We start from the raw sequence: 15,895 nt of genomic DNA, 5'->3' as shown, positions 1-15,895 counted from the left end.
AGCGCTCAAAATCCTCATCATCCTTTTTCTTGGATGGTTTCGGAGGAAAAGGCATGGGTTTCTGAACCCAAGGTTCCCTTTCTTTACTGTGTTTCCTAGCAACAAAGTCTCTTTTATCATAACATTGATTCTTCGATTGTGGGTTATCAAGATCAACAGCAGGTTTAATTTCTACATCATTATCATTACTAGGTTGAGCATAATTATGAGCATCATCATTAATATTTTCATTAGGTTCATGTTCATTACCAGATTGTGTTTCAGCATCCGACATAGAGATATCATTTGGATTATCAGGTGGTTCAGCAATAGGTTCACTAGAAGTTTGCACAGTTTTATCATTTTTCTTCTTCTTCTTTTTAGAAGAACTAGGAACATCAATATTATTTCTCTGAGAATCTTGCTCGATTCTCTTAGGGTGGCCTTCAAGATACAAAGGTTCCTGAGTCATTCTACCAGTTCTAGTAGCCACTCTAACAGCATAATCATTTTTCTTACTATTCATTTCATCAAGCACTTCTTTTTGAGCCTTAAGTACTTGTTCTACTTGAGTGGTAACCATAGAAGCATGTTTGCTAACAAGTTTAAGTTCACCTTTAATATTAGCCATATAATCACCCAAGCATCTAATCATATAAGCATTTTCTTTTAATTGTCTACCAAAATAAGCATTGAAGTCGTCTTGCCTAAACACAAACTTATAAAACTCATCCAAGCACTGACTAGCAATTTTAGTAGGAGGGACTTCAGCTTTATCATATCTATAGAGAGAATTTACCTTTACTACCTATGTCGGGATATCGGGATCAGGAGGTTCTTCAGTAAATAAAGAATTGAGATCATAAGTTTCTTCAACAGGCGGTGAATTAAGACCATGTATTTCTTCAATATGAGGTAAATTCTTAACGTCTTCAGCTTTAATACCTTTTTCTTTCATAGATTTCTTTGCCTCTTGCATATCTTCAGGACTGAGGAATAGAACACCTCTCTTCTTCGGAGTTGGTTTAAGAATAGGCTCAGTAATTGGAGCAGGAGCTGGCTTAGGAGGTGCCCAATTATTTTCATTTGTCAACATATTATTCAATAGAATTTCAGCTTCATCCGGTGTTCTTTCCCTGCAAAGAGAACCAGCACAACTATCCAGGTAATCTCTGGAAGCATCGGTTAGTCCATTATAAAAGGTATCAAGTATTTCGGGTTTCTTAAGAGGATGATCAGGAAAAGCATTAAGTAACTTGAGAAGCCTCCCCCAAGCTTGTGGGAGACTTTCTTCTTTAATTTGCACGAAGTTGTATATTTCCCTCAAAGAAGCTTGTTTCTTATGAGCAGGGAAATATTTAGCAGAGAAGTAATAAATCATATCCTGGGGACTACGCACACAACCAGGATCAAGAGAATTAAACCATGTCTGAGCATCACCCTTTAATGAGAACAAAAATATTTTGAGTATATAAAAGTAACACGATCTCTCATCATTAGTAAACAGGGCAGCTATATCATTTAACCTAGTAAGATGTGCCACAACAGTTTCAGATTCATAGCCATCAAACGGATCAGATTCAACCAAAGTAATTATATTAGGATCAACAGAGAATTCATAATCCTTATCAGGAACACAAATAGATGAAGTAGCAAAAGCAGGGTCAGGTTTCATTTTATCTCTAAGTGATTCTTTGTTCCATTTAACTAATAACCTCTTAAGCTCATATCTATCCCTGCAAGCTAAAATAGCGGCAGAAGATTCCATATCAAAAAGATAGCCCTCAGGAATAACAGGCATATTTTCATCATCACTATCATCATCGTATTCAGATTCAATAATTTCTTTTTCTCTAGCCCTAGCAATTTGTTCATCAAGAAATTCACCAAGGGGCACAGTAGTATCCGACATAGAAGCAGTTTCATCATAAGTATCATGCATAGCAGAAGTGGCATCATCAATAACATGCGACATATCAGAACGAATAGCAGAAGCAGGTGTAGGTGTCGCAAACTTACTCATAACAGAAGGTGAATCAAGTGCAGAGCTAGATGGCAGTTCCTTACCTCCCCTCGTAGTTGAGGGATAAATATTGGTTTTTGGATCTCTCAAGTTCTTCATAGCGTCCAGCAGATATAAACCCAAGTGACTCAAAGAATAGAGCTATGCTCCCCGGCAACGGCGCCAGAAATTAGTCTTGATAACCCACAAGTATAGGTGATCGCAACAGCTTTTGAGGGTAGAGTATTCAACCCAAATTTATTGATTCGCACAAGGGGAGCCAAAGAATATTCTCAAGTATTAGCAGCTGAGTTGTCAATTCAACCACACTTGGAAACTTAGTATATGCAACAAAGTGTTTAGTAGAAAAGTAATATGATAGTGGTGGTAGCGGCAACAAAAGTAAAGACAGCAAAAGTAATGTTTTTGGTATTTTGTAGTGATTGTAATAGTAGCAGCGGGAAAGTAAATAAGTGAGAACTAGTATATGGAAAACTTGTAGGCACCGGATCAGTGATGGATAATTATGCCGGATGCGGTTCATCATGTAATAGTCATAACATAGGGTGACACAGAACTAGCTCCAATTCATCAATGTAATGTAGGCATGTATTCCGTATATAGTCATATGTGCTTATGGAAAAGAACTTGCATGACATCTTTTGTCCTACCCTCCCGTGGCAGCGGGGTCCTATTGGACACTAAGGGATATTAAGGCCTCCTTTTAAAAGAGAATCGGAACAAAGCATTAGCACATAGTGAATACATGAACTCCTCAAACTATGGTTGGAGTTGGCGTCGGAGGGCATCTAGGGGGCCCACGAGGTAGGGGGGCGCGCCCTAGGGGGGGCACCCCCACCCTCGTGAGAAGGGTGTGGGCCCCTGGTCTTCATCTTTGGCAAGGATTTTTTATTATTTTTTCTAAGATGTTCCGTGGAGTTTCAGGTCATTCCAAGAATATTTGTTTTCTGCACATAAAACAACACCATGGCAATTCTGCTGAAAACAGCGTCAGCCCGGGTTAGATCCATTCAAATCATACAAGTTAGAGTCCAAAATAAGGGCAAAAGTGTTCGGTAAAGTAGATACGACGGAGACGTATCAAAGCCCGCGCGGAGAGGAGTACGAGGGTTCATTGGTTCGGCTGTGGTGTGAGGCTGCCGTCGCCGCAGGGCCTGGCCAGTGGTGGGAATAGTAGGGGGCGGTGAGGCCTCTGCGGCAGCACAACCGGCCACGGGAGGCAGGAACATGCGGCACGACCGGTGCTGCTTTGGTCGGCTGGAGCAAGAAGACCAGAGGTTGAAGAAGCACTACGGCTGTTGGATGGACATCGTACAATCACTGGAGTTAGAATCATTCATATTGACTAAGTTGACAAAGCTCTTCGCCCCCGTCAACTTAGTAGGCCCACAAGTCAGCCTCCCACCAAGGTGGGTCCCAGCTAGCCGGGGGAGTATTCATTTTTTTGTGCGTAATAAGGAGGCACTTCCGGTGGGTCCGAGCTGACAGCGAGGGGAACGTTTTTTTCGCGAAATACGGTGGCTCGTCCGGTGGGTCCGAGCAGTCAGGGGGAAACGATTTTTTTCGCAAAATACTGGTGGCCCGTCCAGTGGGTCCCCGCTGTCAGGTGGAGGAATAATTATTTTCCGCGTAATAAGGAGGCACTTCCTTGCGTCTGCCATGGACCCAGCTGTCAGCCTCTCCACGTACAGTACTCTTCCGATGGAAGTCGGTCATTGACCACATTGACCATGCCGCACCGAGAGCACCACGACGGTGGACGACGGCGAGGCATAGGAAGGGGACGACGTGGAGCCGGGCAAGACGCGGCAGTGGATGCCCACGCGGAGAGGAGTACGAGCGTTCATCGGTTCGGCTGCGTGTGAGGCTGCCGTCGTCGCAGAATAACAGGGGGTGTGGGTGAGTAGAGGGATGCCCTGGCCAGCGGTGGGAGTAGTAGGGGGCGCCGAGGCCTGCGTGGTAGCACAGCCGGCCACGGGAGGCGGGAGTAGGCGGTCCCGTCGGCGCTGCTTTGGTAGCTGGAGCAAGAAGATCAGAGATTGAAGAAACATGACGGCCGTTGGATTGACATTCAACAGTTACGTCTGCTAGAATCGTTTGTTGACGTATATAATAACTAAAAAAATCTTGCATACACGTCAACTAAACAGGCCCACAAGTCAGACCACTCCCTCTTTTTTTTAATAATTTATATATAGCTCATGGCAACTTCTTATGCAATTTATTGCAGTCATTTTTTTGGTTGGCCAGGGCCAGTTTCGCATATTTATGTGGGTTCCAAACTATTTTTAATACCGAAATTTCCAGCCAGATTTAAAGTACTTTGAAGATATATTTAAATTAGGTTAATGCCCAGTGAAATAGGAATCTAAAATGTAATTAAATTCAGAAATTATAAAGTAATTGCCAATTTTGTCATCTATTTTTATATTTACAACCCATTTCATATTACTTTCAAGATTTGCAGGCGTCTTGAAAGAGTTGCAGCCCATCAGGGCGTAGAAAAATAAGTAGGCCTGGATTGGGTATTCTTCAGAAAAAATAAACTGGGCTCATTTTCACAAAGAAAAAATAGCTGGGCTGGTCACATGGTGAACATAAAATATAAGCCTGGGCTAGACGGGCCACAGCCCAGTTCAAACCCTGCTCCGTCTCAACAATACCAAACAAAAAAATACTGCTCGAGTAGCTATGTCCCAGGTGTCAGCCGATCTTGTGTTGTTCTGTTGTCTATTGACTATATATGCTCACAATGTCGTGGGTCCCAGATGTCAGGAAAACACTAGGAGGAAGCATTTTATTTTTCCATACGTTGACGTGGTGGGCCCCTACTGTCATCCTCTCCACGTACTTCTGCCGATTCCTGTTGTTTGTTGACCATGTTGACAAGGTGAGAGGGCAGCGCCGCGGCGAGCGCACCAAAGCGTGCGGAGGATGTCAGCGTTAACGATTTAGGAGACGGTGGGGCGGCGATGCATGCGCTGAGGCGCAGCCAGCCGTGGGAGGTAGAAGCAAACGACCCCGCCGGCGCTGGTTTGGTTTTGGTGGCTGGAGGAAGACAGGACTGAAGAAACACGACAGACTGTAAAAGCACCATGAGTACTTAACAACCTTAACTGAAACCAGCAGGGGCACTTAACAACCAAAGCTGAAAGCAGTATGAGTACTTATACAGGTTCAACCGTACAAAGCACGCCTCAAACAGTGCTACTTTGCGTACAATTAACCAAGGGTGAGGCCGCCAAGCCCCAGGACAAGGCCCAGGCACCACCCGCGCACCCACAACCTTCTGAAAGCGGCTTCATCTCGCAATGTGGTCAATAAATAGGATATTCGCTTTAGAGCCATGGAAAAGCATGAACATAATCTTCTGTCCTATTCTCCAAGATGGACGAGCCTTCATTATTTGAGACCACCCCATGAATAAGTATCTTTTCACCTCCAAGGGGAATTGAATAGGTCGACATAAACATCATGTTGTGACCAAGCGCAAGTCTGACCCGACCATGGTCAGGCATCTGTATAGGAACAATAGAACTCGGCAGTTCCTGTTTCAAGAAGATCACAACTGTAAAACTGTGTATAAGCAATAGTTTATGAACAACATATATAACAGAAAATAGCTCGTACCATAAGTTTCTCGACACAGTTGGACCTGTTCAACGAGTGCAGCAGTGGCACACATATCCCATGTGGCCTTCCACCATTGAAATGCCCCACAAGGACCTCAAGACGATCAATAAAGTGTAGGAACTTGTGGATGTCGATCCAGTCAACTTCAGTGCCATCAGTAACAGCCGAGTTATTACAGAGTAACAAACGAGCAGACTGCTTAACTCTGAAAAAACCTACACATGCCACCAATTATAAGAAAATATTAGTTAGAAGTAGCATCTTTGTGAGAGATTCGTTGCTACTTCTAAAGTTAAATTGTGATTAGTTAGACAGAATAGGTGGATTAAGAAGTAATCGAGGCAACAAGCAAGAACCAGATACAAAACTAACATGGATGAACAATTGGAACGACGCCGGGGTGGAAGATCGCAGTGAAGATGAGACCAGGTTCTGCTATTTCCATCAACATTCGTGCGCCAACTTTCAGTCTGTAACACTTGAGAAAGTTTATCCAAGTTCGGCCATAAAAAAAGCAGCGATCTTCTTGGTTCATGAACCCAACTCGGAACTTATATCCATGGCTTGTCTTCACTGTGACCATTAAACTAGTGTATTCAGTTATGGCAAGGCCGAGCATCTTGAGTACATGTGTTCTAGCAGAGAAAATAATACACTGCAGGAAAAATAATATGAGAACACAACATGTTCAAAAAAACCCACCCTCCCGGATAGAAAAGAGGATTCTAGGAACATACTGTGCACGTTTCAAAATGCTGTGTTAGGATGAGAAGGAACAAGTGTGGTGTCTCACCGAGGGCGCAGAAACCTGTAGGGTACTCGCACTTTGGGCACTGCAAATGAAACACACTAGATTCAGTAGGAAGAAAAATGCATCAACGGTGGCGGCTGCCATCCTAGGATTACCTGCGACCAAGGGACTTGGGTTTATCGGGGATGGATGAAGAATTCGTACCTGGTTCTCCATGAGAAAACCCGATGCAATCGCCGAGAGGGGGTTTTCTCTGAACAAGCAGACGAGGGAGAAGGGGATTCAGGCCCAGTGAAATATTGCTGCTTCGTCCGTCCAGCTTACTGCTAAAGCTGGAAAGGGGGGTTGTGATTTGACGGCTCATTGGGCATTACTGCGGCGGTACGACCGGGTTGTGTCTACCGTGAAGTTGTGCACTCTAATTTGTGCATATGGCATGTGGACCCCGTTGTCGGTTGCCCCACATATCAGCGAAAGGAAGTAGAAAGACAGGAGTAACTAGTTACACATAAATATATATTTTGATAGAGAGATACTCCCTCTGTAAATAAATATACAAATCTTTTATATCACAGGCTCACCTTGCCGAGAAATATACTCCCTCTGCAACGCACGGGCATTATGGGGGTTCAACCTTTTTTATGGGGGTTCAGCTAAAAATATAATACTCAGATAGGCTCACGGTTCTGGACTTTGGGCCGTAGGCTGACCCTGCATGTTTGGGGGCCCATGTGTTCTACCTCAGCGCTTTTCATATTGCAAGCGATCGGTACGGCGCTGGTTTTAGATGCTGTCGCAAGGCGAATACACAAAATTGAATAAAGCACGACAGCAGTTGGAATGAAATTGAACGACAGTTCCTAACCAGCAATCAGAGTTGCAATTCTATCAATGATATACCATGTGATAAATAATACTGTCGTACTACTTATACACACAGGACACTTGTTTCACCATGCCAGATTATTACATCAAAATCTCTCGGAGGATAGATCAGTTCGGCAGTTGCGTGCTGCTACTGAAGAATTTCAAAGTTGATTTGGACCAGCTCTCCTTGCCGAGAAAGTTCAATTTTTACATCATCCCTTACCATAAGATATGATTTAGATTTGAACCTTTACCATCCTTTATCATCAATCATCATGCGACCATCCTTTGCACTTACGGTATATTGAGCAGGTTCATTCACACCAAGGTTGTGCATGGTAAGAGAAACTTGGCCGCGGTCGCCCGGATTGTTGAACGACTCTCTCGTTGCTCTAGAAATTCTCTGTTTGCAAACAAGAAGACATACCCAAACAGTTAGATCAACACAGTGAATCATGTGAAACAACATGGAAAGAAAAAAGAACAAAGCACTTGGGCGGCCAATGCTTACCAAGAAGGTGGACATGTCGGTTTTTGTAAGGACTTTGGTATATGAAGTGCGAACTGCAGCCTAGTCTGTTGCCGGTGCAACTGCACGGGCTAGAGCAGATGCAAGTGCAAGTGTTGGTGCGGGTGCCGAAGCCGCCGCTGCTGCCGGAGATGGTGCTCCTTGTAGAACTGGTGCCGGTGTCGGAGCAAGTGCCGGTGTCGATGCCCGATCCTCCGGTAGATCAGACTGATCTGCTGATGCGGTCGGTGCCCAATCCTCAGCTGGATCAGACTGAGCTGCTACCGTTGTCAGTGCTAGAGCAACTGCCGGTGCTCAATCTATGCGAGATAGTGGCGATCGTGTCTGGTCTGCTATGATCAGCTTTCTAACTTGACTAGGATCCGTGACCGTGATCCAGTCTTTTTCTTCATTTCTTTTAAACACGAGAAGGACTAATTGTGGCGTTTTTGTTAAACCAAACTGCAGTTCATCATAGGGATTCAGCTTGTACTCAGACAACAGACTGATCCAATTTTTTCCAGTAATATAAGTGATGGATGGTGCCTTCATTACTGACACGACATAAGAAGTGAAACCTGCAAAAATAGCCATCGTAGAGCAAACCAAACGGTTTATTCTGTGATGAATGTCACATGGCAAAACCTGCATAGTAAAATTGTAGGAAAAGAAATAAAACATGACATTAAATCAATAAGATTTAGATAGTAAATCAATAAGATTTACTTGATGTGACACGAGTGAATCCTTACTAGGAAATCACTATGTTGAAGTACTAAACAGAAGATTGATCGTCCAACTACGCATGGCATGCAGGGGCCCTGCCTACTCCCACAAGCAGGATAGTCCAAAGGTCGTGACAAATCGTATGGACCGAACATCCATGGGGCTGGAAATCCTGGTGGGTGCGATAAACCGTGCAATGCATATAGATATTGGAGTGTAACCATAATTGATAGACCGTCCTCACAAAAAATATGATATGGATACTTCAAAATATACAGACTGAATTGAGTGGACAGACATTAACATAGACCGTTCTCGGGACTGACCACACACTAAAAGTGGTTGTACTAATAAACAATATAGGGTTCACAAACACAAATCAAGTACTGAACAATAGTACTTACTACAGACAAGCAAAGTTGCACTAACTAAACTCTGCAGACTATTTTTTGCCACCGACCTACGGGATGAACCCCGCATAACTGACTAGGCCATGGACTTCGTGTGAGATGTCTACATGCACCATCACCATCTTGTCAACCTTGGAGAACCTAACAAAGTGGTCTTTCCACTCATAAACATGATGATGAAGACAGGCCGCATCAGATGTGTTGGGAAGCTTTACAAGAACCACACCCTTCGTAATCGAAGGCACAGCCAGGAAATTGTTGTGGTCAAGTACAGCCTCGAGAACACGCCTGACAACAATGCTACAGGAAAACACTAGTTCAGGACACGTGGCGACAAGGACACAACAGCTGGATAGTTCAGCAGTAGAACTCATCATCAGGTCTTCCAGTTCACACGACATGACTTTGAGAACTTCATCTCCACCGCTGACCTGGTTCTAATTCAAACAGAAACCATATTTAATTACTACCTCCGTTCAGAAATATAAGATGATTTTCGATATTATACTCCATATATGACTACATATACGCACAAAAATGAGTGAACAAAGACACTAGAACATGTCTTCAAAGGCATGAGAGCAGAGGGATTACATGCAATATCCATAACACAAGTTACTGAGGCAAATATACCCTCTTAAAAGGTAGCATTGATGTTCATAAAGTACTCCATCCGTCCCAAAATACTTGTCTTAGATTTGTCTAGATACGGATGTATCAAGTCACATCTTAGTATTAGATACATCCGTATCTAGACAAATCTAAGACAAGAAATTTGGGACAGAGGGAGTAGTTGAAAGTAATCTATAAGAAATCAGTGTCAACCTCTTGCATGTTTTGGTCAAAAGAGGAATTTAGAACCGTCATTTGGCACACAAAAATCACATGCAAGATCACCCAGAAAGTTGTACTACTAGTACTAGTACTGCGTGTTAGATGAAAAAACACGATCAAGATCGAGAAAAAGATCATCAAGAAGAGATATTACCTGGACTTGCTTAATGAGGGATCCTGGAGAGGGGGGCTTGGAAAGGGCGATGGCTTTGAGCTTGTCTGCGGTAGTCTCGGCGGGGTGCTTGCGCTTCTTCGTACCATGAGCCTCGACGGTTTTGGCCAGAGCCATAGACATCACTTCGGCCGGTGCTCCAGCGTCCATCAAGAAACTGTCAAATAGAAATAAAATAAAAGAAACCATAATCACAAACCCAAAAGAAGAAAAGAGAGGGAGTTATAGGATCAGTCTCGGGGTTGCAAGACCGGGCCTTGTCCAGAATCAACACCATTAATGCGCTCACCTTTCCTTCTTTGGGAGAGAAGAACAATGGCAGAAGCAGGTCAGGGTTTTCTTGAAGAAATGAGGAACAATATGAGGCAGAAGCGAGGGTTGGGTAGAGAGGAAGCTGAGAGAGAAGAGTGAAATGATGGTTGCTTCGCCTGTCCAACTTACTGCTGGAAAGGATGGGGTTTTGTGATTTGACGGCTCATTGGGCATTACTGCGGTGCTTCGATCGGGGTAGTCTGCCGTCACTCTACTATGGAGTAATTTAGTGCATGGCTGGTGGACCCCGATGCTGGCTGTCCCACACGTCGGCGAAAGTGAGTAATTTAGTGCATGGTTGGAGGAGGATCCGCACGGTAGAGCGTGTCCACTGTTTTTTAGAAGAAAAAAATTATTACAGCAAGCGTTTCCACTCTTACGACGGAGGAGTGCGAAACACGGCAGCCACTTGAACATACACAGTGCTCCTACTACTAGGCATGTGCAGTGGTTCATATGTCAGTACTACACAATCTTGTTGCTAGTGTAGTAAGATATGACACTAAGAAATGATGTTGTGCGCATGTCAACTACTCCTATATGTAACATAGTACCGCTTTTACGACTGTCCGGTCGAGAATGAATGGTGAGATCAATGTTAACAGAACTAGGTCCACAGCACATGGAGAGTACGGTGCTACAGTACTCCATGAAACATGAACCATATGAAGCACGAATAATGTTAGGCAGGGTGTATGAAGGGTGCACGGGATGGGAGCAAAAGTTCCCTTCTCGACCCACTTTTGGGTGTTTGGCAAAGTGCATGAAGGGTGCATGAGTCCACACTAGTAGGTTGACAAAAATACACGAAGAGGAAACAACTATATTAAGATGAGAATGCAACCAAACACACCCACACGCTTTGTGCTATAGTGACTGATCTGCACCGTCTGAGTTTGATCCAACGGTCATGTTGCGCCGAGACATGGACATGCCCATGCAGAGGGCGCCTAACCACCACCGAAGTCCCTCTGCTTCTCGAGGCGCACGACATTGGTGATGCAGGGTGCAACCACCCACAGAGCCCACTCCCGGTCGACGGGAGCCAGCTCGTCAAAGACGGCGTCCAATGGCACGAATGGATTCCGGTGATGGAGCCCTGAAAGGATTCGCCCGGCAACGGCGACGGCAGCCCGCGACCCCTCCTTGTCCAGCTCGGCCCCCACCATCGCACGGAGACGGCTCAGCTCCTCGGAGATATAGGTGAAGAAGGAGACCAGGTCAGGAAACCGCAGCTCGTTGAAGTCGACCGGGTGGTCGAATGGGTTTAGCCCGACGGCCGGCATTGTCGCGCTGGCACGACGGTAGGCATCGCGCAGCCGCAACACGTGCGTGGCAACTTGGTTCACCAAGTGACTGAGGCGATCCTGGACCTCGTCACGATCGGCCCACTCGCGCTCCAGCCAGCTCCCGTGACGGCCTTCGTATCTCCCGCTTTCTGTAGCAACACCGCCGACGCCTCGAGCATCTTTGTGGTGGACGCCTGCCGCTTTTGAAGCTCATGAACTCCCGCACATAACGAGGAGCATGGCACTCCTCTCCTCCTTGAGCTCACGGAGCTCCACGCCCTTGGCCCTGAGCTCCGCATCCTTGGCATGGAGCTCCTGTGTCAGGAGCCTCACCTCGGACTACGTGATCTGCTGCGCCGCCATGGCACCAGGTAGAAGCAATGGGGAGAGGAAGCAAAGGGGCGAAACGGCTGAAAGGCAATGCAATCTACGGGAAGGCGGAGGGAGCGGGGAGTCTTTTGGTTTTCACCACGGTAAAACACCAGTCGACGACTTCTCACATCAGGGAGTAGTGGGTACAGGCGGAGTCATCGTGACTAATTGCTGCCGCGCCTGCTCCCATCAATCAAAAAATTAAAAATCCTGTCGCGCCTGCTCCCGTCAATCAAAAAATTAAAAATCCTACCGCACCCAAACACCAGAGCAACGCCGCGGTGGATATTTAAATTTATCTGCCGGCAAGTAGATAAAAAAGGGGTGAAAAAACAAATGTGGCGGCGGCCTAGCTAATCGGTCGAACTAGCCCAACTAGCTAGCCACCGTGCTTCACTGATGTACTCGGCGGGAAAGGTGGTCTTTCATGATTTGACGACTCATTTACTTGCTTCGGCGCTACGACCGAGGAGGACCCAGAAAACGCGCGGTAGGGCGTCCCACGTCAGGAAGAATATATGTGTGCACCACCCGGGAGGAACTCGAAACCGCGCGGTAGGGTGTGCCACGTCTCGGCACGGAGGAAAAATGTGCGTGTAAAAATATACTGTATCAGACGTAGTACCTATGGTTCGACCTCGGGACCCAGCCAGTCGGTTGAAAATACCCCACTAGCCACACAGCTTCATCATGCAAACGTGGCACGGAGGATAGATGTGGTTAGCTCCGTCTCGACCAGCCACAACGTCTCTTGTTCTAGGCGATTCTTCTATTTTCCATTTTTTTTAGTTGTAATAACACCACGGCAAGCTAGCGCCGCTCTTCGTGTGTGCCCGTGCAAAGTTTAGACGATGGAGAGAAGAGAGATTGAGATCGCAGACCTGGGACCCACCAGTAAGTGAGATAATGGTCATGCACGTGTTGACGAGGCACTCCCTCTAGTCTACTCAACGCAAGTACTGTATAAAATCAAGTTATGGGACAAAGCCAACAACCGTTCATTTTTTCAGGCTATCGACTTACGCTTTGTAGTCCAGGTTGCCAGTTCGAATCTTGTCTTTCAGATTTGTTAGTTTTAGGTCCAAATTTGATTAATGACAAGTGGGACCCCCGTGTGTTGTTTCGATATTTCAGTGTAGGATGGTTTTTTTTGAACAAACACTTTGCGCGGTTAGACAAGTAACGGCACGAGTTACATGTTTTTTGCAAGTTTACGAACAAAAATGACAGCGGCATAGAATATCACATCCACCCCGCAGCTTAGATACTATGGTGATACGAGTTTTTACACCATTCGAAGTGAGATCCAATGGCTTGGGAGTAGTCTTTGTAATTATGCGCAATTTCCAAACTCTCCAAAGGTTTTTTTGCAAATAAAACATTCAGGCCTCGTGTGTGCCGCTGAATCTTCGATCCAACGGCTCCCCGGTGCTCATATTAGGTGCTCCCCGTAGCTTAATTACCCGCTACAGTGATTAGAGTAGTTGTGGGCCAAATGCTATGAAAATATAATCTAAACCGACCGGAATAAATGCCTACACAAATTAATACAAGGTTGGAGTGCCCATCGCAATGTAAATAGCTCCGGCTTTGCGAGGGATGGAGAGGTAGTAGCTTCAACACGTGGAAGATACGGTGTGAGAAAGCGAGGTCAATCGAGAGACATATAGATAGAGAGACAAAGTGAGTGTGGTCCGACATTCATTGAACAAATATATATGCTCTGGAGAGATATTGTCTGATTGAGCTTTTTGGCAAGGGTGAGGGCTGTAAGATAGAGCTTGAGAGATGATCCAGTCACAGACATGTAGATATATTTTGTGCGTGGGAGGAAGCAAGGTCAACCGATCACATAGGGTCGCCGTGCGGTCGAAAGAGTGAGACGGGTTGGAGAGAGTGACCTAGATAGACGATGTGCGTGAGAGAGTATACAATGTGAATAGGTCGAATTGGGCTCAAACATAGTGATATATCGTTTTTGTCCGAGAAAGAGCAAGGTCAATCGAGACATACGGAGAGAGAGAGAGATTGAGTGAGCGTGGCCCACCATGAGGTCGAAAGAGTGGTGGCGGCTTGGATGGACTAACCTAGATAGACAATCTGCATGAGAGAGTATAGAGTGTGTCGATCGAGGCCCGAACAGGGAGATATATCATTTGTGTGTGAAAGAAAGTGAGGTTAAATGAGACTCAGATAAAGAGAGCGAGATTGAGCGAGTGTGGTCCGCCGTGCGGAAGAAAGAGTGAGACAGTCTCGAGGGAGTGACCTAGATATACAACGTGAGTGTGTGCGCATGCACGAGAGGTTGGGGGGCTAGATAGGCAATGCATGTATTTAGCGCGAGAGGGTGAGAGGGAGAGGGGGAGAGAGAGAGCTCGGCATGGGGTGCAATGGCGGGTGTGTGAGGTAAATACATTTGGTAACAGAGTGGAAAAAGGGGTTGTGTATTTGAGAGACTTAGAGATCGAAACATGGAGAGAAAGAATGAATGTGTGTTGGAAACCGATAGCTTCCTAAGGTGGTTAGGAGAGGAAGATTGACCGATACAGGAAGTATGTAGCGTTTGTGCGGGGGGGGGGCTAAAAACAACATTTGAATGTGCATAGTACGAGACTTAATATCGATGTTTCAATTCGGTGTACATTGTAAGATTTGAACCGAGGACGAGGCATACGGGTAATTATTTCGAATTTGTGCCATACTAAGTTTCGAAAAGTTGACATTGACTCTGTTTGTTGTGCTATTTTGTAGGTCATATGTTTGAATCCATCCAAAAGTTTTCTCACTACCATGGTGTTCATCATATACATATGAATTTGTATTAAAAAAGTAGCATGGATACAGTGAAATGCGAAATCCATGTTAGAATTGGAGATCGCTACGTGACACACACTCTAATTCAAATAACTAACTACGTGACACACACTCTAATTAAAATAACTAATTATGTGACACACACTCTAATCCACGTTAGCGTGGGTACCATTTCGATTTTTTTGAAATAAATCCTCATTAATTAATTTATAGTACTCCCTCTGTTCACTTTTATAAGACCTTGAAGACATTGCAGACAATGTGCAAAACAGTTCATTTTAAGTTGTGTGAAATGACTTAAAAAAGTGAACGGATGGAGTATCTCGTTTTGAATGACTAACTATTGCAAGGAAAACATGGGCATGGTAATACATACAGATTCGTTTGCAAATGAAAGAAGATTCGTTTACATTCTCAAATGTAGGCGCACCAGGCAAACCAGGGTCGTGTCAGGGTGGACGCTGCTTCGGTGCCTTAAAGGCAACTGCCTTTGGGTCACTGACATGTGGGCCAGCCACCTGTTGGGCCCATATGTCATGGACACAAAGGCAGGTGCCTTAAGGCACCGAAGCATAGTCCTATCGGGGTGGTCGCGTGTGTCGGACGGACGCGTAGCACCCAGCCAGCCACCCCCTCCCCCCCAAAAAAAAGGATGACGACAATATAAGTTCGCGCTTCCACGTTTCGGATTGAAATATCTGGCGGCCCCAATTCCAGCCCTGCAAAATCTCTCTTCTCCACCATCCCCTTCCGCGCCCAAATTGCTCAAATCCCTAATTCGCCGCCAACCCTCGAATCGCTCCTTGTCTCGTCTCTTTCCCCACCGTTCCCCACCTCTGTGCCGGACGACGACGACGAAGAGGACGGTCGCGCTTCACCACCGCACCGGAGCTACCTCATCTATGCCCTCGTCCACCGCACCGGGTGGTCCACCGATAACGTCGGCCGCCGCAACCGACGTGCCTCACCAGACACCGAGTTCCACCGCATCAGGTGCGCTTCACCGATGCCGTCTCCCAGCTCACTGGGGCTACTTCACCGAGCACATCGTCGCACCTCCGCCCTTGACGCCATTGGGGCTTCACCAATGGTCTCATCCGCCGCATCATAGCGCTCCGCTGCCACTCAAGATCTCCATCCATGCGCGGCCAGCCAACGCCAACGCATCACCCTCAACGGCTCTAAAGTGACCCGCACTCTAGCTA

This window comes from Triticum urartu, chromosome 7 (assembly GCF_003073215.2).
Source record: "Triticum urartu cultivar G1812 chromosome 7, Tu2.1, whole genome shotgun sequence".
NCBI lineage: Eukaryota > Viridiplantae > Streptophyta > Magnoliopsida > Poales > Poaceae > Triticum > Triticum urartu.
This window is presented reverse-complemented; position numbering follows the sequence as displayed.